The sequence below is a fragment of the Haemaphysalis longicornis genome, unplaced genomic scaffold (assembly GCF_048455015.1).
Source record: "Haemaphysalis longicornis isolate Haplotype H1 unplaced genomic scaffold, Haemaphysalis longicornis Haplotype H1 scaffold_9, whole genome shotgun sequence".
Classification (NCBI taxonomy): Eukaryota; Metazoa; Arthropoda; class Arachnida; order Ixodida; family Ixodidae; genus Haemaphysalis; species Haemaphysalis longicornis.
The window spans coordinates 169,574,082-169,596,077 of NW_027526460.1; the positions used below are offsets into that span (position 1 = coordinate 169,574,082).

The 21,996-nt window shown below is 44.7% G+C and overlaps 1 long non-coding RNA gene across 2 annotated transcripts; it reads right to left on the reverse strand.

Moving 5' to 3' along the window:
* Positions 1-5,872: 5,872 nt before the first annotated feature.
* Positions 5,873-7,921, reverse strand: LOC144152116 (uncharacterized). 2 transcript variants are annotated; one of them, XR_013319066.1, is made up of 5 exons: positions 7,401-7,920; positions 6,461-6,580; positions 6,301-6,384; positions 6,159-6,245; positions 5,873-6,089 (listed from the first exon to the last, which is right to left on the reverse strand). It is a non-coding gene; the product is annotated as an uncharacterized LOC144152116 (long non-coding RNA). The 2 variants fall into 2 exon arrangements; XR_013319065.1 differs by having other exon boundaries at positions 6,159-6,384; positions 7,401-7,921.
* Between the last annotated feature and the right edge of the window lie 14,075 nt (positions 7,922-21,996).

Here is a 21,996-nt window from a genome sequence, read left to right on the forward strand (position 1 = left end):
GACATTGCTAACGCCGCCCTTTTCAGAAAGTCCTGGAAATAGTAATACTGCAAGCGCAATACAAAACAGCAGGAACTGAACTGTTTTGTTTCGTCTAAACTAACAACAAGCTACACCACTGGAAACTTGCTAAACCTTCAGAATGGCCGTGGTCGTGCATAAATGAAAGTTGCGGTGGCGCTGCGTTTCTCTAAACAGTAAACTAACAATGGGACGAACAGGTTCACCGTCTGCGCATGGCCGACTACGCTTTTTAAGCACTTCACTGATAACGATGCCAAATGGTGTCGGGTTGGATTGTCAGGTATACCTCCGGCGCATTGTGGCCATACTGGGAAAAGGATTAAGCCGAAGACGGGTGCATTTTCAGGAGATTTTTGTTTCGGTCGTACAATCGTACAAAACCATGAAAATTCGGGAGTCTCCCGGAAAATTCGGGAAAGCTGGCAGGTATATCTTTGTGTCGGTAGGTGGGAGGGGCAGAAAAATAAACACTGTCTAAAGGCGCTAAAGGTGTGTTGGTGCGGGCTTGTTGGTACATTACTGAATATAGAAAAACAGCGCTAAAACGGGACAAAAGAACGTGACAAGACTGGGCGCTAAAGGTACAGCAGACATGCCCGCAACATTTCTTAAGGATACGTCAGACATACCCAGCTTTCTCGCTCAAAATTCCGACCTCTCGAAAACCTAGCAAAACCACTTCAAGATAGTGATATTGGGCATAAAGCAAGTCAACGTAAAGATGAAAACAGTCAAATAATTTTCCAGGTTTCTGAATATTTTTTGTGTAATTCGCTGTCAAATCTTACTCCCAATGCATTTCTATGGGATAGTTTCCATGGCTTAGGAACCTAGTCGCACAATGTGCGAGACTTGAACCTGTGCACAAAGCAAGTTTTCACCCCCAATATTAGCTGCGCAAAAAATTTAACATTTTGCTAAATAACTACAGAGTAATCACTGTTGAAAGGACTGCCATGAGCGGGAAAGCTGCACGCAAAATTTTTTAAAGGTAGTTTGGAGCACTACGTGGAACTCGGATGGATCCGAATCTTCACAAGTTTTCCTTTAGTGTGTGCATGCCCATGGATACCGTTTTGTAATAGCTATACTTAATGCCCACTTTACAATTCACGTAGTGAGAGCAGTCGGTCTTGATTTTTACACAACTGGCCAAACCGCTATTGCTCACTGAAACTAAGGCTGATGTAGCCGTCGCAAGAGTTACGCCCAATCATTTGTTTTTATTAATAACAGTGGCTCAGGCTAGTCAGTGAATGCAAGCGGTTTGGCCAGTAGGGTAAAATCATGGCAAACAGCTCTTGCTTTGTATTGTGAAACGGGCTTAGGGTAGCAGCTTGGGGTTCCACCCGGATTAAGCCAGAGTTAGTCCAATCATCAGTAATAACAATGATTAATAATTAACAGGGATTCTGGCTAGTCATTGAGGAGATGCATTTTGGCAGTTTGAGTGAATATCAAGAAAAACTGCTGTTGCTGCATGTTGTGAAGTGGGCATGGGGTAGCAGTTTGGAGTTACATTTGAACTGAGCTAGAGTTAGTCCAATCATTTGTACAGTTGAACCTCATTATAATGAACACTGATATAGCAAATTATCGGCTATAACGAACTAAATACAAACTTTGGTTGGTCACGCATCATTTCAGTGTCAGAAAGTGGAACTGCAAGAGCTGCACGCGATATCGGCTGTAATGAAGAAAAACCTCCCAACGCCCAAAACTGTAGAAGTAAAAAAGGCCCTTTTGTGCGTGGTCACTGCGGAAACCTTCATCCTGTTCGGTGCTATGAAAAGCCACTGTACAAAGATCACATTCTTCTTCAAATAAATAATAATGCAGGCCTGTTCTGTCAAATGATCTTTGAACTAATTTACTGCCACGAAACTACTTTGTTATAATAAGGTTCGACTGTAATTATTAGTATTGAATAATAATTAGCAGTGATTATGGCTTGTCAGTGCGCCGAAAGGGCTTGGCCAGTTGAGTAAAAGCAAGAAAGACTGCTCCCACCATGAGTTGCGTTTCCCCTAGACACAATTTTACTGACAGCTGGCATTCTGTCTGGACAGAACTGTATGGAAAGCGTCGAACTGTACAAGATGATCACGTGGCATTAGAACAATCATGACCAGGCCGGTGTCTCAAGTGGCTTAAAGCTCCTGGATCAGCTCGCTAAGGTGGCAAACAATTAGTGGTTGATAATCGGAGAGGTCGAGAGCAGTCCAGTGTGCCAACACAAATTTAAAAAATTTTGCCAATACGTCCGCCGTATCGCTGACCAATTTTGCGGGTACGTCTGAGTACATTTAGATACAGCAAAAATTAAAAGTGATAATAGAGGACGCTAATCAGTACAAACAGCATTCAGTGCTGTGCTCATGCGCATATTTGCGGATCAGACCGCAGGTACAGTTTTTGAGAGGACAGGGGAAGGGCGCTTGTCTAGGGTCCCATCCTGCAGAGCTATCAAAAAGTCTGTTTTCACGCAACGATCTACAGTTATAATACTGCCCTCTAATGAGAAATATACAGAGTGTTTAAGAGAACAGTTTATATGTTGCAACAACCTGCAACATACATGAAAGGGTTGCACCACACATGAAAGAAGAAAAAAAAAGCTCTCAGCAAAACCACTCCCATTATCTTACAAATTTTGCACTAATGTCACATTTTAGTAATATACGCTGTTGGACTAGATGGTGCATATCGCCGGATAAAAAACACGACACAAAAACAATAACATTTCAGATCACAACAACCACGATGCGATCACATTTCACATAAGTTAAGAAACAGGCCAGGCAACAGGACCACTTGGTTACTTCTTGGCGCCGAAAAGGCACTTTTGAACGTGCAACGAGGATGATGAAGGCCAGACCAACGTTTATAACGTTGAGCCAGACATCAGTATGCTCAAAACGCTCGAAAGTGGCCATTTTAAGTTGTTTCTTTACTTCCTTTTTTTTTACTGTCTCACTTGCCTCCAATGCCAATGACGCATTTTTAGGAGGCGTTGACATAACTTGCGTAGGCAGCCGATTTGCCCACCGCGTCAAGCTGGCACATGCGCGGAGAAAACGACGCACACCTTCGCGGGACAACAAACATCGGTACCGTTCGCCGTCGTCACAAATTCACCCGCCAAACTGAGACAGATCTCTGAGCACTGCTTGAATGTATCACAAGTAGCGTTGCAATACAGTCACAAAGGCGCCGATACAATTAACTAATGGCAAAGGCTGCTGCACCCCGGGGATCCTTTCCCCCGGGGTGCTCCAGCCTCGCCCGATCGCTGACGGCTGGAGCGCCCCACGGAAGTGACGTCACCTGTTTTTTGTTATTATTTCTTGGATTTGGTCGTTCTTGTTGATCTTGAGTAATGCCGGCCGTGCAAAGTGGCCGTGCCGGCACTCATGTTTAGGTCGGCTGTGCTTTTCATTGTTTACGCGCCGTAAGCTCAGGCTGATAACTCTCCTCCTTGGAACATCGGCTGTCGTTCAGTGTTGTGTTATCTACGGCGCACCTGCGGGCAAGGCAAAACCACTCCGAGTGGATGATTCGGAGGATTGCGTTGCACGTTTACGTTCACCGGCTTTTTTGTAACCGCACTTCTTTCTTTATTTTTATTTTGAAAGGTCCATTTCACGCCATTAGGTTTCTTCTGCTGTGGCTCAATAGGGAAGAATGGGTCTGTGTCCTCAAACGTGGGCACTGGCTGAAGAGGCTGCCGGCAAAGGTCTAAATAGTATTGCACGAAGGCTGATTGCGCTCTCATTTAGATCATAGAATCTGTGGCTTTTGTGGGGAGAAGAATAGGCAAAAGGAATACCTTTAAAGGCCCTGATTTGACAAGAGTTCTCTTGGGCCTAGATTACTGCCCTGGTAGCACAGAATGTTGCCCGAACATTTCCCCAACGTTTCCCCGTGAAGGGACAGACAACCGATTTTTGTCGAGTATATATTCTCTATCCCAAATGAAAGGGCATCACTTAAAGCACCTTGACGAGAAACGGTTTTGCTGTTAACGCTCTAGAACTTTTTAAATCGAATTTTTTGATCTACGAGCCGTATGTGTCCCTCTCAAAACTAACGCTGGCAACCATGACATAGAGTAGCTCGGCAACATACTTTTTTCTGTATGCGAAATAAAAAACGATATTTAAAAACTTGTTCCCAGCTAAAAACGTTTGAATCGCAGGCTTTCCTGTTCCTTTATGTGTTTTTTTTAATGCAACGGTCTGTTTTGCACGAACGCGCCATCTGTTGGGATAGACGATAGGTAGAATCTGGCTTCACGTTGTGGAGGCGGGAAGTTCAATTCTCCCCGGGCGCGATGTTTTTTTTTTTTTTTTTTTAAGCTGCCGTTGGCGTATTTGGAGACTGAAATCAAATATTTTGGCAGAACAAACGCCCCTGACTCAGACAGAATCGTCAAAGCTCCTTCGCTGGGTCTGTTTACTGAACGCTGCCGTTGATTCTGGGCATGGTGACTCAGTGTGAGCGCCAGTGGGCATGGTGTGGGCGCCACACTGAGAGCAACCCAGCGGCGGCGGGCGGTGTGTCTTTAGAATTTTCAAAGTAATGTTTAGAAATACATATACTATTTAAGCTTGTACAAATACTTGTGTTAAAACGTTTTCAATACGTAAATAAACGTTTCAGCAGTTACAGTAGCTGCTAGGTTTGCAGGTCACGTGACAGGGACACATATTGTAGTGTCAAGTTTCGACGCTACGAACCGCCACCCTTCCGATTTCAGGAAGTTTGCTGCCAAATTAAAATTATTTCCTCCAGTTTGTTTAAAAATTGCTTGTGGTTACCCGGCTATATAAAACGCTGGCTTTCATATGAGCTAGAGAACATATACGCGACAAAAATCGGTTGTCTGTCCCTTTAACGTTGCCGAAATGTGGCTAATGTCCGCTTTTTTTAACGTTAGTGCAATGTTTCCCAGAAACATTGCGTCAACATGATATTAGCATTGCTCCAACATGAGGGCAACGTTTGAAGGGTGTTGTTCTAATGTTTGGATAACGTTGTTTCTGACGTTCGCCAACGTTGCTCCACTCTTGAAGCAACCTTCCAGCCACGTGCGGGACACATTTGAACAACGTTTATGAGACGTTTTCTTATGACGTTTTAGCAACTTTCAACCTACATTTTCGCAACGTTCATACCACATTTAAGCATGTCCCTGCACCATTCAGACGTTGTGATAACATTGCTACAATCTTGCAGCAACTTTAGATATACACTTAACATGCAGTTAGCATACAAAGAACGTTGCTTCAACGTTGAAACAATGTTTTTATGAAGTTTCAATAACATTGCTACAATTTTGTGGTAACTTTCCAGCTATATTTTTACAACGTGCGGGTAACATTTAGAAAACGTCGCTTTAATGTTCAAGCGATGCTTCCTACAACGTTACCACGACTTTACAGATACGTTTTTTCACCACGAGGGCCGCATCCGCGCACTATTGATATGGCGTTCAAGCAATGTTTCTCTTATGAAGCAACAATATTTCAGCAATGTACAGGTAACTTACAGTTACATGTATCTAATATACATGCAACAATAACTAGATGAAAATAATAGAAGTTAACTTTTTCCTAGAGAGACGATTGTTGACTGCATGATAAGCGAGCAGTTCAAACCTCGTCCGCATAAACTCCTGAAAAGTATAATCCGCCATTTTAGACCTGTATATTCATACATTTGATCCCTACACTGACCAACACACACAATTAAGGCAGCCCGGCAAAATAACAAACTAAGAAATGGCAGAATTTTAAAGCAAGGAACATGCAGCTAGCGTAAATAACAACACTGAGACTCTTTAAAATGAAAGGACATGTGCTTTTTATTTTACCATTAACAATCGAGCCGAATACGCATTCTGTTAAAGCCTTGAATTTCGCAAGTACGCTGTTTCAGACGATGTCTTCGTTTTCCTCCTCCGGGGCTCGCTTGTTCTTCTGCGCCTTGACGAGTGAATTTGATGACATACTTGACAGCCATGAACCCAGTAACACGTAGGGTTGTTACTGCGACGCTTAATTCTGTGAAATGAACAAAAGCTGTAGTTTAGGAGAAGTTGCAAAGTTGTTACAGCATAGACAATGTCTCACCTCTCAGAACACCAGGACTTTTGGTATACAATATTGCCTCATTGATTTTCTTGTACTGACAGTTCAATTGAGATTTGACAGCCATTCCTGAGAAACAAACAAAAGGGCATTGCTGTAACACATAGGGTGCTCAAAAGCTCACCTGCACTTTGGATGACGTTTGCTGCCAGATGAGCTAACTTATTCCCGTGTCAATTTTGTGGTGCCGGTAAATCTTAAGGCATTTCTGAAAACAAAACAGAGTCAGAAGGGGTGCAGAAAACTGAAGTGAAGCAAATTTTAGCTAATGGAGAAAACCTTACCTTTAGGAAGGAATACAGCAAAACAGACCGCTTCACTTTCCATTTTGTCTTGCTTGTTTAACTTTTTCTAATGCCTGTGTGGACACGCACATCGCATGAGTGGGTTTAGCTCAAGCATCCCTGGAAAACAGAAAAGGATAAAAATACTTAATTATATAAAATGCCTTACAGAAATTTCTTTACAGGTCAATACAGTAATTAAGTGAAAAGTCATCAGACAGCGTGCAAGAGAATTTGCAATGAACAAGAGAAGCCCGCAATGAACAAAAATGAGAAAATAGGCAATTGTCAAGAATGGAAACATTACACAACTAGACAAAATTACGTACAACGGCGTATTTTCTTGGTTGCCTTATTTTACCTTTTGCTCTCGAAAAATGTGCTTAAAACTTGCCTTGAGCTGCTTTTTTTTTTGCGTATGCCATTTTCTTTATAATTATAAGCATCCGACGTAGACCAGCTTTTCACATGGAAAGTTAACTTTTGTGAATGCTACAAAGACGTCAGGCGTTGTTTTACATCGTAAGACAGTTAGCATAACCAGATGATAACATATGGCTTAACTGCAACGCTAATTGTGTTCTGGAACAGCATGCCGCTGAAACTCGCGTGAAATTAAACATAACAAAGTTAAATTTATGAGTTATATTTTTCGCGCGCGACAGCAGCTGTGGCGAGAAGTAAATTAAAAGCCAATCGTACGTATCAAGGTTCTTGCAGAACCTACACTCGATTTCAGCATCATAACAAAAGAGTTACTTCTGAGCGCCCACCTGATTTAAGCGCTGAATACATGTTCCACGTTTTACAACCGTACGCATTCGCAAAAGCAAGAAGGATGCTTAGAAGCTAGAAACGGGAGGGCAGTCTTGTTCCCGCTCTTTTACGAAGTAAACTGCATTCGAAAGAACGAGGCGAACTCAGAAAATCGAGCGCTTACCTTCACTGGTCGGTTGCTATGGGCTTTCTGGCCCACAAATATTCGCCGCAACATGCGGCCACACAACAAAATTTCGTATGGCATGGTTCCTTCTCCATTCCGTTTGATTGTCAGGATGGCTAGCTGGCAGTAGCTGCTCGCACGGCCGCTGGATGAAAGGCGCGTGCGCTCTCATCCAGCGGCCGTGCTGCTCGTTTCTGCAAAAGCGCGCGCTTTTCCTTCACTCTCCCCAACCTAGCGCACCAGCAGGTGTTGGCACCAGCCACGGCTGTCAGGCGGAGAGAGAGAGAGGAACAGGAGGGGTCCGCTCTGCAAGGAACGCGCGACGTGTGCGCGTGTGAGAGGAGGGTAGGACGTTGGCCAAGGACGTGCGTTTTCTTTTTTGTGTTGTTGTTTTTCTTTTCGGCCCTCCCCAACTTCGCGCCGCGGCTTCTAAAACTTCCTTTGCGACACACTCTAGAATGGACGGAGCGACAACGAAAACAAAATCTAAGGCATGCAGGGAGAAAGGAACGCGCGAGACGTCGTGCCTCTCACAGCAGCTTTTTCTGAGAACGCCTGGCGCCCTGTATTTCGTTTCGCGCCAAGCAGAACGCGACAAGTGTTCGATGCATTGGAGCCTCTTACGAATAAACATTACAACAGGAAAAATCTGAAGATAGTGTGTGCAATGCTATTGGAACGGAACAAAAGCAAAAATGGGGAAGTTAGTTTTCAGGTTACTTGGAATTCAGGTTGGTTTGTATAATGAGAAAAGATCCTTGAAATATGCCAATGAGCTTTCGTACAGGCAGTATCGGCTGGAAAATGGGTGTCAGGGTTACGTCTTTGTTTTGTTTTATTGTTACAATATGCATGATGGTGCTCTACTTTGGCGCTCGAGGTAGGTGAAATGTCTATGGGGAAGTTGAAATATAAGACATGCCCACTTCATGTTGTTTATTTCAAACAAGGGTGCAAGGTGTGGACTAGTCGGAACGTTCGCTGATCAGAGGGAAGTGACTAAATTTCACACGAAGGGGGCAATTTAAAGAAATGAACTTTGGGTTTGAATCCGTCTTATGAATCAAGTGTAATTGCTGCGGCAATTGGAAGGAAAACATACGATTGTAATTAGCTGGCGACATGTATGGCTTGCACTCCCCAGTATGATGCATAAACGTTTTTATAGCATGCATATAAAATTTCCCCAGTAAATTAATTTTTTCAAACAATTATGAGGACCCAGCAACAAGGAAATGTTTGAGCCTTCTATCTAGATTATTTTTGTCTGATGATATACAGGCGGCGCCACAAAAACAATCCGGCCATGCAACCTTTAAATGGGCCCTAAATAGGCTGCTTCCAAAGGTCGCCATTTAAATCGCGCAATCGCTAGAATTCCCCTTCATGACAACGTATACCACATATTACACCTAACCAATAAAAACATGAAGTAAAAATTTGGTGTCAGTACTCCTTTAAGGGAGAACGTTAACAGTGCGAGACGCTTGTGAAAACTTAGCAAAATAATAATAATAATACTTTATTAGCATACGTATTCTGGGAGACCCGAGCCTGCAAGGGCCAAATGGAACCGGAAGTTTTTCTTGTCGATTCATGATTACCTTTTTATAATAAAGCCGTAATTACTGCCTAAGAAAAGCGCGCAATGTTTCAACAATAGGAAAGGAAAGTTGGGAAGTCATTTCTGGGTGCTGTTTTCAGGCAGTTATGAAAAAAGCTAGGTGTATCTGCACGAAGCTCTTAAAGATACGGCCAACACATAGACTGAAAAGCACGGCGTATACCCGATCAGTTTGTCTTTCCATGTGGTGCACGTTCCCCAAAAGAACACATCTCCATTGTAAGAGGCCGCGTTAAATTTCGGTATGTACATGGTGAAGTGAGCGGTAATATAGGAAATAGGAAGCCAAGTCGAAGTACAGTAAACTCGATACTATTTGACAATGGCATAAAAAGTTATTTTCTTGTTGTAATTCCAGTTCATTTATTTATTCGGCAAATAATGAGTTCGAAATAACAGACGGCAATGAAACCCAAGTTCTGATTCGTGCCTCACGCATGCACTGACGTCGGAACATGCTGCATGCGCCGTCCATTTCATGCGCGCGTTGGGTTAATTAGCAGGCGCTGTATTCGGTCAGTTTCCTGGATATATGCGGCCTACACATGGACAAAAACGCACCCGGCCAGCATTTGTAAAAGACTCACGAAAACAGCCCGATAGCTGGCCATACGTGACAACGCACCGTCGAGGGTGAAAGCTGCGCGCGGCTTTATCGGTGCGCAGCAGCTGTGTTTTGCTTCTTAAGTTTAATGATGTGTTAAAATCGCACTAAAATGTCTTATTTGATTGAATATGAGGTTTCACACGCCGACGCTACACAGGCGATGAGGCGTGCCGTAGTAGAGGGCTCCGGATTAATTCGTAGTAGAGGGCTCCGGATTAATTCTGACCACCGGGGGTATCTATTTAACGTGCGCCAAAATTTCGAACACACAGGCATTTTCGCTTCTCGCCTCCACACACACACACACACACAAAAGCGGCGGCCGCGGCCTGCCGCGGTCTGGAATCGAACCCGCGTCCTTGGGCTCAGAAGCACAACAGCCACCGTGGTGGGTTCCTAAAATAACTAAATCACACCATAAGATGAGACAATCGGTATACCAATTGTATGAGCGACACGGCCTGCACGGGCTGGTAGGAACCGTTGACAGATTTTTAAGAGCGCATTCGCAAAATGGTGAAATTGGTTTCGTACATCAGTGAAATTGTGCTTAAAACACGCTATTATTCGGTTGACATTTACACGGATCTAGCGGATGACACTTACACGGATCTGATTTACACCGGATGTAGCGATTTGTCAGAGCGTGACTGTCGCGCCTATGGCACAGCGACGCTTCATCGCACACGTTCATAAATTTCACGGGGACTGGATTGCACGGAAACGCGTAGATATCCAACAAAAGCGACCGCTTACAGTTATTTAAGTCCAGTCTGTCCTCAAGAAATTCATGTGTCAGATGCACACCGCCAAGAAATTTTTGCGTGTATACGTCGACGCGTTACCAAATTTAGGAAAATAAGTGAATGAAAAAAAAAGAAAAAAGCGGAAGAGTATAGAAATAAGGTGCCTCGATCGGTGTTGAGTCGTATCTTGAAATCATTGTGGACAGCTCACCGCAAAAAAGTACACATTTGTTCAGCAACTTCATAAGAAAAGTGCGACTAGCACGACGAGTAGATAATTCATGATTGCTTTTGAAAGTGACTGTTTTTGAGCGACATTACTAAGGCTGAAGTGCAAATGGGACATATAAATGGAGCAGGGGTAAGTAACAAGTAGGGCGCGAAGGGGAATTCAAACTTCTCATCATTGTTTATTGCTAAAAACAAATAACGCGCTGCAAGGATTGGCTTAAACTGAGCAATTGCTATTCCGTAAAAATAAGAGGAAACAGGTAGAATACGAACATTTATATTTAAAGGACGTAATTTATACGAGGATTATAATAATTACGCCTGCGTGACTAACAGAGGTTCGATTTCTTCCACGTGGACGAAATCTCCGCGGGCCCGACACAAAGAAATGCCGCGCCAACACGGTCATTGCGGATGACGCGAGCTCATGCACGACACCGATTACGAGGCTATAGAAAGAGTATTGGCTATGATCGGGAATCGCCCTGCCTGACCTGTTAAAATTCTGTTCGTCAACATAAACGAAACCTGTTTCTGTATCTTTTTAGTTATACAGAATGATACAGCAATAAATGAGCGTTTTTGCAAGTTTTTCCTGAAAAAAAAAAAACAATCTTTTGTTCGCACTCAATCTTCAATCGAAGGTCCCGTATTTGTGGTATATTTTGATTAACACCAAGAACGGTGATGAGATTTATACTCTTACTAAAAACATGAAATAGAAACGAATTTCTATTATGGGACAGCCGGCGGCCATCTTGAAAAAATGACCGTCTTAGAACGGCGCAGCATCTGGCTTTAACGAAACGCACGATGCGCGAAATGGCGGTATTATTTTATTCTAGGCTTTCTCCACTCTAAAGTAATATTGTGCGATCATCCAACAAATGAGGGACTAAAATAAAAGGATCTGCCGCCGAGTTTGGCTGCGCCATCCACGCGTTTCTTTCGTTTGAGAAACGTTCAAACGTTCGCGGTTTCTTTTAGATTTCATGGGGGAATCTACACGCTCAGCGTGACACTCCTCCACATGCATTTCTGCAGTTTTTCGAGAGAGAGAGAGAGAGAGAGTCCACTTTATTTGGAACTTTGGTTTTATGGTGGGGGGGGGGGGGGGGGAGGGGCATAGGGCTGCCGCGACGTTGAGGGTCCGTTCGGTGACCAGTTTTTCGAGAGCTCTGTCTCTAAATGATCACACATCGATTTAGGGTGCCCTGCTGTCTGCCTCTGAATAACTTCAAATCTGGTACAGGTACCACCCTTTGTTCCGTTATATTCTCTGGTCTGGGGTGCTGCCTTGTCCTGTGGTATATCATCAGCGGATATCAGAGAGGCTACACCAGATAGGCGATGCCTAAAAGATGGCATCCGTTCACGAGAACAAGATTGGCCCCTTTGGTGTAGTATGCGGCGAAAACCTCCCGTATTGGGAGAGACCCTCGTCCTGCAGTGGACAGGCTGACGATGGGGATTTCATTTATGTGCGTGCGTCGTGCGTGCGTGTATATGTAAGCGCCGTATTATACGCAGCTACAGTACAGGAGGCGATGGTACAGTGAACTGTGGCTAAGGCGTCCGTTGTGCATAACCTTTTGAACTTTTGTAGGTGACGTAATACCTCCAAAACATAGGTTAGTGTGGTGTTTCACATAATAAATAAATGAAAGCTGCTATACATTCAACATTCCTCAATATTGCGGCAACCTAGATAAACATGTACACAGGCAATGTTGTGTTTTTTTTTCGTGAACATTGCTAAATATGTAAAAACCACCCTCCCGAAATTAACGTATCCTGACGTACATGTACTACATCGCCAACATTTAAGTTTGCTGTATGGGATCATTTGAATTTTTAGGCAGCTTATGTAACTCCCCATACGATCGTTTAACATATGACATTTGCCAACATTTGGCAACATTGCTGCAACGCGAAAAAAGCGCCCAAAGGGCAACGTTGCCCATGCATTGTTTTTAAACATTGCATGAATGTATCCGACGTTGGCCCACATTTGGCAACATTGGTGCAACGCAAAACGTGCATGTGGGCAACATTGCCTATGCGCTGTTTGTAAACGTTGCGTGAATGTTGTTGAATGTGTCCAACGTTGGTCCACATTTAGCAACATTGGCGCAACGCAAGAAAACGTGCATATGGGCAACATTGCCTATGCGTTGTTTGTAGAGGTGTGCGCCGTGTCGGTTTTGACCGGCGGCGGCGTGGTGGTCGTTTTTTGTCGGCGGCGGCGGCGTCGGCGGCGCGGCGCCGGGTATTCATCGGCGGCGGCGCACGGCCAATTTTTGTTGGCGGCGGCGGCGCCGGCGGCGCCGAAACCGGAACCGCAAATTAAAAAAAGGCCAGCCATTAAAAAAATCGTTCCGCTACATCCAACGCGATTTGGACAACATTCAGCTGTGGTGTCACAAGCGGCACATGTCATTAAACCTGAAAAAAACCTGTACACATGTGTTTTACGAAGAAAAGAAATGCCTCGAAAAATTTTTACGCTATAGACGGGTACTCGTTGCAAACTGTTGGTGAATTTAAGTATCTAGGTGTTTTCCTTACTCCGGCACTGTGCTGGCATCTGCATGTTGATTTTTATAGCTTCAAAAGCCTGTCGCATGTTTTCATTTCATTCTGAACTGAGAAGTCTGTCGAAATGTTCACTTTCAAGTTTTCATTTCTGCGTAGAAACACCTAAGAGTTCCCCCAAACCTACGTGAGAACGGTATTGAAATATGCATGTACTGCGTGGGACCCGCCCACAACAATGGACGGGTCCCACAACAATGCACAGTCTTCACAATGTCACGGCAGTTGACCAGCAAATCGTGGAGTCTTGGGACGCTTCCAAATCCGTCCTTGATGACCAAGTTGTGTAGGCCGTGCCCAACACACAGGTGATGTTCCGTGCATGCGAGACTCGCTGCGCGCTTCATGTTCGAGCCGGCGTCAGTGACTGCACAAACTTCCTTTCCCACCATGTTGAATTCTTCGAGGCACCTTTGAAACTCATTCATGATGGCAGCGCCTGTATGCCTCTCGGTCATGTGTCTCGTGCTCAGGGTCAACGATACGAGCTCGAAGTTCTCTGAAATAAAAACAGCAACCATGACAACCTAAAACAGCGTGGTCAGAAAAAGATCTAAGAAATCTAAATCAAGAAATCTAAATGTGAACTCTGAACTCTAGACGGGCGTCCTGATGTACGGTCGCGAAAACGGCAGCCGGTCTCGCGAGCACAACAGCTGAGGAGCGCACTGCACGGTATTAAGTCTCACAAATTTCACAATTCCTACGAGGCGCCAGCCAACGGTTCAGTTACTTAGAGAAACAAAGGAGCGCTACTTACGATTCGAAAGGCTTTGAGTCTTCCTTCTTTGAGGAGTTGGTCAAGCAGCTCTTGCAGTAGTAGTCCGTTCCAACTGTCTTCTGCTTTCCCCCCGTGATGTATGCTAGGCGTCCAAAATGTTTCCAAACAAAACTAGACTTCCCCTTCGAATGCAAAGGAACAATCCGAAAACTTCCAATCGGCATCTTAAACACATCGGGGCCAGAAATTTCTTCCTCGCAACAAGTTGCAGATATGTCGCCGATTCCATCCGCAACCTCAGTACACGCGACCGTCAAGCCGTCATTCCGGCGTTTCGAGGCCGTGGCTACCGTAGCAGAGGCCGCTGCTTCTCGTTGCGCCATTTTGCGCGCGAAAGAGTAGTTAGGCAATCCCACGTTGCTCTGGCTAGAGACGACACGCATGCGCAGATGAGCGGAGAGCAGGGTTGCTTTTGTTTTCTGTTGCTTCATTATTCTCCTACGTGACATTGAAAAATGCCCGAGGCATGAAAAAAAATTTGAACAAAACACGAAATCTCAAACAAAGCTGGATTAATTTTTAAAAGTCATTTTTATTCTATATACGTAAATGCCGCGCCGATCACGCCGAAACAACACGTCGGCGGCGGCGGCGGCGGCGCGCCGATCAGTTAATGTCGGCGGCGGCGGCGCGGCCAGAACAGTCGGCGGCGGCGCGCCGACGTCTCGGCGCACACCAGCAATGTTGCCAAATGTGGGCCAACGTTGGACACATTCAGCAACATTGACGCAACGTTTACAAGCAATGTATAGGCAACGTTGTCTGTATGCACGTTTTTTCACGTTGCAGCAATTTTGCCAAATGTGGGCCAACGTTGGACACATTCAACAACATTCACGCAACATTTACAAACAACTTGTTTGTAAATGTTGCGTGAATGTTGTTGAATGTGTCCAACGTTGTCCCACATTTGGCAAAATTGCTGCAACGTGAAAAAACGTGCATACAGACAACGTTGCCTATACATTGCTTGTAAACGTTGCGTCAATGTTGCTGAATGTGTCCAACGTTGGCCCACATTTGGCAACATTGCTGCAACGTGAAAAAACGTGCACACGGGCGACGTTGCCCACATGTTGTTTGTAAACGTTGCGTGAATGTTGTTGAATGTGTCCAACGTTGGCCCACATTTGGCAACATTGCTGCAACGTGAAAAAACGTGCATACAGGCAACGTTGCCTATACATTGCTTGGAAACGTTGAGTCAATGTTGCTGAATGTGTCCAACGTTGGCCCACATTCGGCAACATTGTCACCGCGTTGTGTAACGTTGCCTAACGTTACGCAACATTGGCAACACGGCAGAAACGTTGCGGCAACAATTTGTGCTACTAGGGTGGTGCCCACTGGATCTTCCACTAAGCTTATTGCTCTTGTGCACTCTAACATGCGCCGCTGCACACCAGCGTTTTTGTCCGTATAGTTTTGGCGCAGCAGCCTGAAGTGTTTTGCAACCTCACCATACTTTCTGTGCATAGAAAGACCAGCAGGTGCCTTATTTTGGGGGGTGAAATCAGCACAGCTGGTACAAAAGAGGCCTGAATTAAAGTTTATTGGATGTGACAAAAAGATGTTTGGAGTAAACACTGTTAATGCCTCTTTTCGTCATGCCTACAACTCTGTATATTTGGTCATGTTGTACCAACTTTTCCGAGCTTTCAAAGTTGCAAGGGATACACTGAAGTGCTACAAGTACTGATCACAAAATGTAAAAAAATTTGGCTTTTGGCTTCCCATTGCCACCCTTGTTAGTGATGGCCTGGGAAGAACCACGCCGAAGCAGGAAGCACCGACTAATCCAGGAGATACACTGTACTTCATTTCACCAACTTCATACACCGTTGTAAAAATTGTGCTCGTAATCAATAAACAGCGAGAGCACAGCTCTGTACCACACGCTGGTAAGGGCAGCAAATGTAGCGCCAACAATGGTCTTTCACATAAACTGTGCCCACAGCTCCTGTCAACACCAAATTGATAACAGCGTTGTTGCACATAATTACGTATACAAACGTCATGTAAGTAGTGTTGCTTCGGGTCATATCAGCAGCTGTCCAACAGCCCACCACTGCAAGTGCTGAAGAACCGGCCAACCATGTGACGTTTGTTGTCCAAAAAGAAAAAAGCACTCAGGCCTTCGTTTTCTGACAAGCAGACTGCTTGCTCATCACGCTGAAGTTCCCCCGCAGTAACAGCTATGTGTGCGCATCTGTTTACGCGTATACGTGCTGCCAAGTGCACCTGGCAGCACGTGGCAGCAAGGTTCCATTCTGCAAGGGGCCGGTTTAGCGCCGTGGTGAGAGGATTTGGCTGCTGCTCTGGCGAAATGAGTTCAAGTCGTACATATAGTCCATACAGCGGTGGCTCCGCCGACGGCCACGTATATATACGGTCACTTTTCGCGTTTGATCTTACACCTTTGTCTTTAAAATTGGTGAAACTTGCACTAAGTGACACAAGGCGAAGCTGGAGGATTTCTTTTTATGTAAGCCTTGAATGACACACCAGTTTACGTTCCGTCGTCGCTTCTCACTGTGGCAGTAGTAGTCATCGTCATATCCATCTATCTTCCGCATGCATGACTGGCTGACCCGGATCGTTTTGTCCGCAGGCTTTCCCATTCCTCCAAGAGTGGAACGCGTCGCCAAGCGCTAGAACCGGCTTCGCGAGCTGGGCGTCTGCGAGCTGTCTTGTGCTCTTCCTTGTGCCACGGACGCACGTCACTGTTTCCTTGGTATTTTTGCGAGTGCCACGCGCAAGCCAGGACGATGCCGGACGCTCATCGCAAAACGCGTGCGCGGTAAACGGCGGGAGTAACTGACACGATGTTTTCTGATGACGCCGCACACATTACGGCCAGCAACAACAGCTATGCTGTTGTTGCTGGCCGTCAATCTATGCTCACGGAAGGGCACTCGTAAAAACTTATGCGGAATTTAAGAGCATTAAATGTATTTAATGTCAACACAAACACCAATCCAAAGTAGCAGCCCATGGGCTGAGGTGTTGCACTACTGAACACGAGGCAGCAGGTTTCCTGGGCATACCAGTTTTTCTGAAGGAGGCGGAAAACACAGCTGTCCGTGAGTAAGTGATCTTGCTGTTGATTGAACACTTCCAGGTGGTATAAGTTTATTCATTGCCCTCCACCATGGCATGCCTCATATTCATGGTGCTGCTTCAGAACACTATACAACAAACTTATCTTTTTCTTAACACTAGCAACATTTAAATGAAACACCTTTGACATTGTATAACTGTTCTTGAATAATTATTCATTTTATAATGAGCACAATAGCAGTATTGTCGTAAAAAAGAACTGCAGCTAAATTATAAATCGTAATTGTTGTATGCTAGTAACATGCTGCAAGAAAATCGAAAATGTAATAGTTATATCCGTTCGCTCAACAGCTGTACAAGTTGTACCTGTCCTATGAACCTTCAAATGCTGATTAGTCTCATGGCCAACACATGAGCCATACATGCCCTTCTGTTCCCAAAAGGACTAAGCAAACACACAACCTCCAAGAAAACACATCAGGCATTGGGAAGAAACATTTAAAATTGACTCACTTTATTTGATCGACAACCAGTACATTTTGCTTTTATAGCCCACAAAAGACCATTGCCAGCACTGCATTAGGGCTTAAGAACTTTTCTGCAGTTGGCTTTGGCAACAAGCAGAATGCACCATTATGTACTGGAAACACATATGACAACCCACAGCTTTGACCAGCCCATTGGTTGCACTGGTTGTCAAGAGATAAAAAGGAAGAACCATGCCAAATGCTTTAATGTATGCACGTTGATCAAACATTAATTCAGAGTGTAGAAAAACATCCCTTCCAGCATGTTCAGCTGATCAACTAATTTGTGAAAGCCTTATCGAAGTGAAGGCAAGAACGAGTGCATGGCAAGATTTCAATGTGGGCTTTAAGAACTGTAGGTTGTCTGTAGGCTGTCTGCAGTCATAATTACTATTGTGCGCCAAACACCCTAGTACACTGAGTGCAGTGAACTTCAGCAATTAAAGTAGTCATAAGTAATTTTTATCGTATGTTGATCGTTGCGAATCCTAGTAAACCGTTACAAGCACCTGGCATGCTGGCAAGAGAGAGGTAGAGAAAGTAAAAGATTTTTGAAAGGAGAAGAGGCCAGCCTGAGAAACTGAACTTAGGCCTGCTACTTAAATCCTGCTAGGGCAAGGAAGGTACTGAATACTGAGGGTATGAGAAATGACAGTGAAATCAACCAATGAACTTTGTACACTTAAAGCATGTATAACATGCAATGGGGCGCAGAAACAGACTAATCACTGTATAATTCGCATAACATATTTACCGACCATTAAAAAAAGTTTCGCAGTTTGTGAAATTTCACCACCTATAGACCCAAAAGTCCAGACAGGACAAGCAGCGATTTGACAGCTCGATCTTGCTTCTTCGTTTCAGCCCACGTGCCCAAAATCTTTCGTTCAGACAGAGGGTAAGCATTCAAGCGTAGTAAGGCTGCTTCAAGGTCTTTTCACCCACTAGTATACCTTGGTCAAACACTATGCAAATGATCAATTGTCTCTGTACAGCCTTACACAGAAGGCAGTCTGGGCTGTCCTCGCGTCCGATTGTGTGCAGATACTTTCAGGTCAATGCTACTTCAAGCCGCAGCCTGTGTAGCAAGGTTTCATTGACTTCTGTGAAGTTGAGGGGCATGAGCGAGCCAGAACCTTTGCTCGGGATCAGTCCTGGGGAGCTGTTCCTGTCAATTTTGTGGGTCCGACCAATGCAAGGCAGCAGCTTGTGCACGGGCTCTGTAGAGTATTGCGTAGCTATCTTGTCTTACGACGGGTGTAGCCAAAAGAAGGTATATCCTTTAGCAGGCACAAGACAGCATTTCCTTCCCAGAAAATTAGTTCTATAATTGTAATTACACTAGCTAGTTTCGAATAATTCTTGCAAACAAAGAGCACGACTACCAATTGTAACAAAGGGAAGAGACAGCAACGACTTCCAACTAGTGCCTTGTTTGAAACCCATGACTCATATAAATACCACATGCGCTTTATAACATCAACATAGCAAAAACAGCACAACACCATGCTGCAACTTTTCTGCTACGACCTCCATGATCACTTCCAGCTTTCAGGTCCGCAACCTCGTTAAACTCAGTTTCCCCTATAGAACATGATTTTAGCGCTAACGACGACAGACACTTTACTGGTGCTTGCATCTGTCAAACACCAGCAAACATCAGTTAATTTTACATGATACGGGATAAACTTGGAAGCTGGCACAACTCAGTGGGATGGGAGTGGCAACAAAAAATCTCTGTACAGTACAGCCCCTGTTGCGGCATTTTTCAGCACGGCGACAGTTGTCACACCGCCCTTGTTAACCTATATTCGAATCTCCTGATACTATGGAGAGACTTGTTGCATCGGTGGCACACTGGAATTACCACTGTGTCGAACCATGGAGCCTGCCAGTTGCCATTCGAAGTATGCGAGTCTGCTGATGGAAATTATTTCTGGCGACTGTTTCCTGCTGCTTCCTGCTGGCACAGCCATTCCATTCCACGCAGACAAACAAAATGCGTGCAGGCTGCATGCAACAGGCATGTGTTTGCGTTGTTGTGTGGGAAGCAGGTTTGCGAACGGGTACCAGTCGGCTGCGCAGTAGCACCCAGTGTATGCTTAGATGCAGATACCTAGCGGGTTCGCCTTGGTTCATTCCACAGAGGCAAAAGCAACGCTTTCTCATGTTTCTCTGATGGTGCTTTTCAATGGCGTCAACTATGCATTGCACTAAACAAATAGACAGAGAAATATTTGGATTTGCGAGCAGACGGATGCTAGGGCTTCTACGCCGTGAGAGCCGTTCTTAGTCCAAGCGCACTGAAACCCACAAGCGCCGTCAAAGTCGCCCACCCCGGACTTCCACTACAGCCTTCACCATCGCTAGAGTTACATCTGGATTTTTGAAATTATTAGTAACGATCAATTATTAACAGTGACTCTTCACGGCTAGTCAGTGAGTGGAAGTGTTTTGGTTTGTTGGGTAAAAATCAGAACAGACTGCTTTCACCATATGTTGTGAAGTGGGCGTGACAATGACCCTGGCTCGTCAGTGAGCAGAAGTGGTTTTGCCGGTTGGGTAAAAATCAAGCATGACTGCTTTGAGGGGCAGACGAAGAGTGTGGAGCACGTCAGACATACTTTTAGCCTGTGCGATCCGAGTACGTGCTTTGTGCCATTGAGAAATTTAGCAGGTATATCCCGTGTATTACGTTTTTTGCAAGTTTGTCCAACATATCTTTAGACGCAGCGCTAAATCATCAATTCCTTTTAAAAGCAACACGAAGCCAGCAGGTGAGAAAGAAAGAGGTATGTTAGTAATACTAAAGAAAATTCAGGCTATTAGCAATGGTTCAGAACGACATGCAAACAATCTTTGCTAGCATGCACAGTAGTTGACGAAATACTGCAGGGTAACAGTAGGACATGCAAACAATCTTAGCTAGCATGCACAGTCGTTGACGAAATACTGCAGGGTAACAGTAGGACATGCACACGTGATTGCAAAGAGGGTTATGGCATGTACAGGTAAGTGTGTAAGGTTGATTTAGAGCTATAGTATGCTGCATGCACACGTAAATAAAAATACCCTGCAAAAAAGATGAACAAGGCAACTGAGGTTAGAGCAAATAGAAACAACAACTACGCAGAGTCACCTAGATGGTAAGCTTAGAATGTAGATATAACAGTTCAACACAGCATGTAGCACCTGTTATTGCTGAAGCCACTGACGCATCACCTAGCCTGTCATAAATGGGCACGATCACGTACGTTTGGCGACATCGTAAATTTTGGAGCACACGAACACAACACACACGGAAAATGCCACAGTAACTCACGACAGATATCCGGCGCATTTTTTAGCCACGCTTGTAACGACAGGGATCACGGCAAGTTGAAGCGCACGAACAAGAACTCGCTGTCACTGCGACGCACCATTGCTAACTGATGGGGCTCTAGATTATTCACGTATACACTCCTGCAGCGACACGAATCTAGACACTTGAGTACGGAGCACTATCAAAATATTTGCCTCGCGTTGTGATACCGACACAACAGCGTGTATAACGATGACTGTGATGATAGCATCGATGACTGCGGCGCCAGCAGCTTCACACGAACAATAAACTTCTGGAAAACTACGACGCACCACACACATCGGTCACGTTTTGAAGGCAACACGGTGCTTCGTACCTTACTGCACATTTTGGGGCAACATTTGGTTCTGATACGTACGATATGAAAACATTGATATGAAAACATTGCGCTCTCCGCAAGCGCTGACCAGCACTTCGCGTTGCTGCCACGAATAGTCATCGGAGTTTGAAGACTGTGAATTACTGCAGAAGATACAAGCGCGGAGACACAGGCTTGGAGCTGAACACCTCATATGAAACGAAAACACAGCGCAGCACCGCACCACTCGTGAGCGACTCCACACAACGCCGACGCTCGTACATTGTTGCTTGCCTCGGCACCGCGGAAAGCCGGAATATTTGAACGCGCGAAGCCGGAATATTTGAAACAGGCCAACGGAACAAACTCGGAACAGACGTACCACGGAACAGACATGCCCGTACTAGAGTGAACTCTACCAGTACAAGTACGGGGCCAAAATTCGCTCTTCGATCGAATTCGGCCTCTTCTCCATGCCGCTCGTCCGTAGGTCATCCGTAAAACCCGTTGTAAATCTATAAAAAGTGCTTCGTTTACACAACTTCTACGCGAGTGTCAAAAACAATAACAAACTCGAGTTTCGCAGAGAAAAATATATTGCAAACATCTACAAAGCATGTCTATGACGTCACGGTGACTAGGTGACGTCATATTAGATGACAATAAACTCAGGCCAGAAATAAATCTTGATATTGTAATATTAATGTGTCACTGCCAAAAATATATGCAATACTATTGAAATAATTGCAGTGTAATACAATTA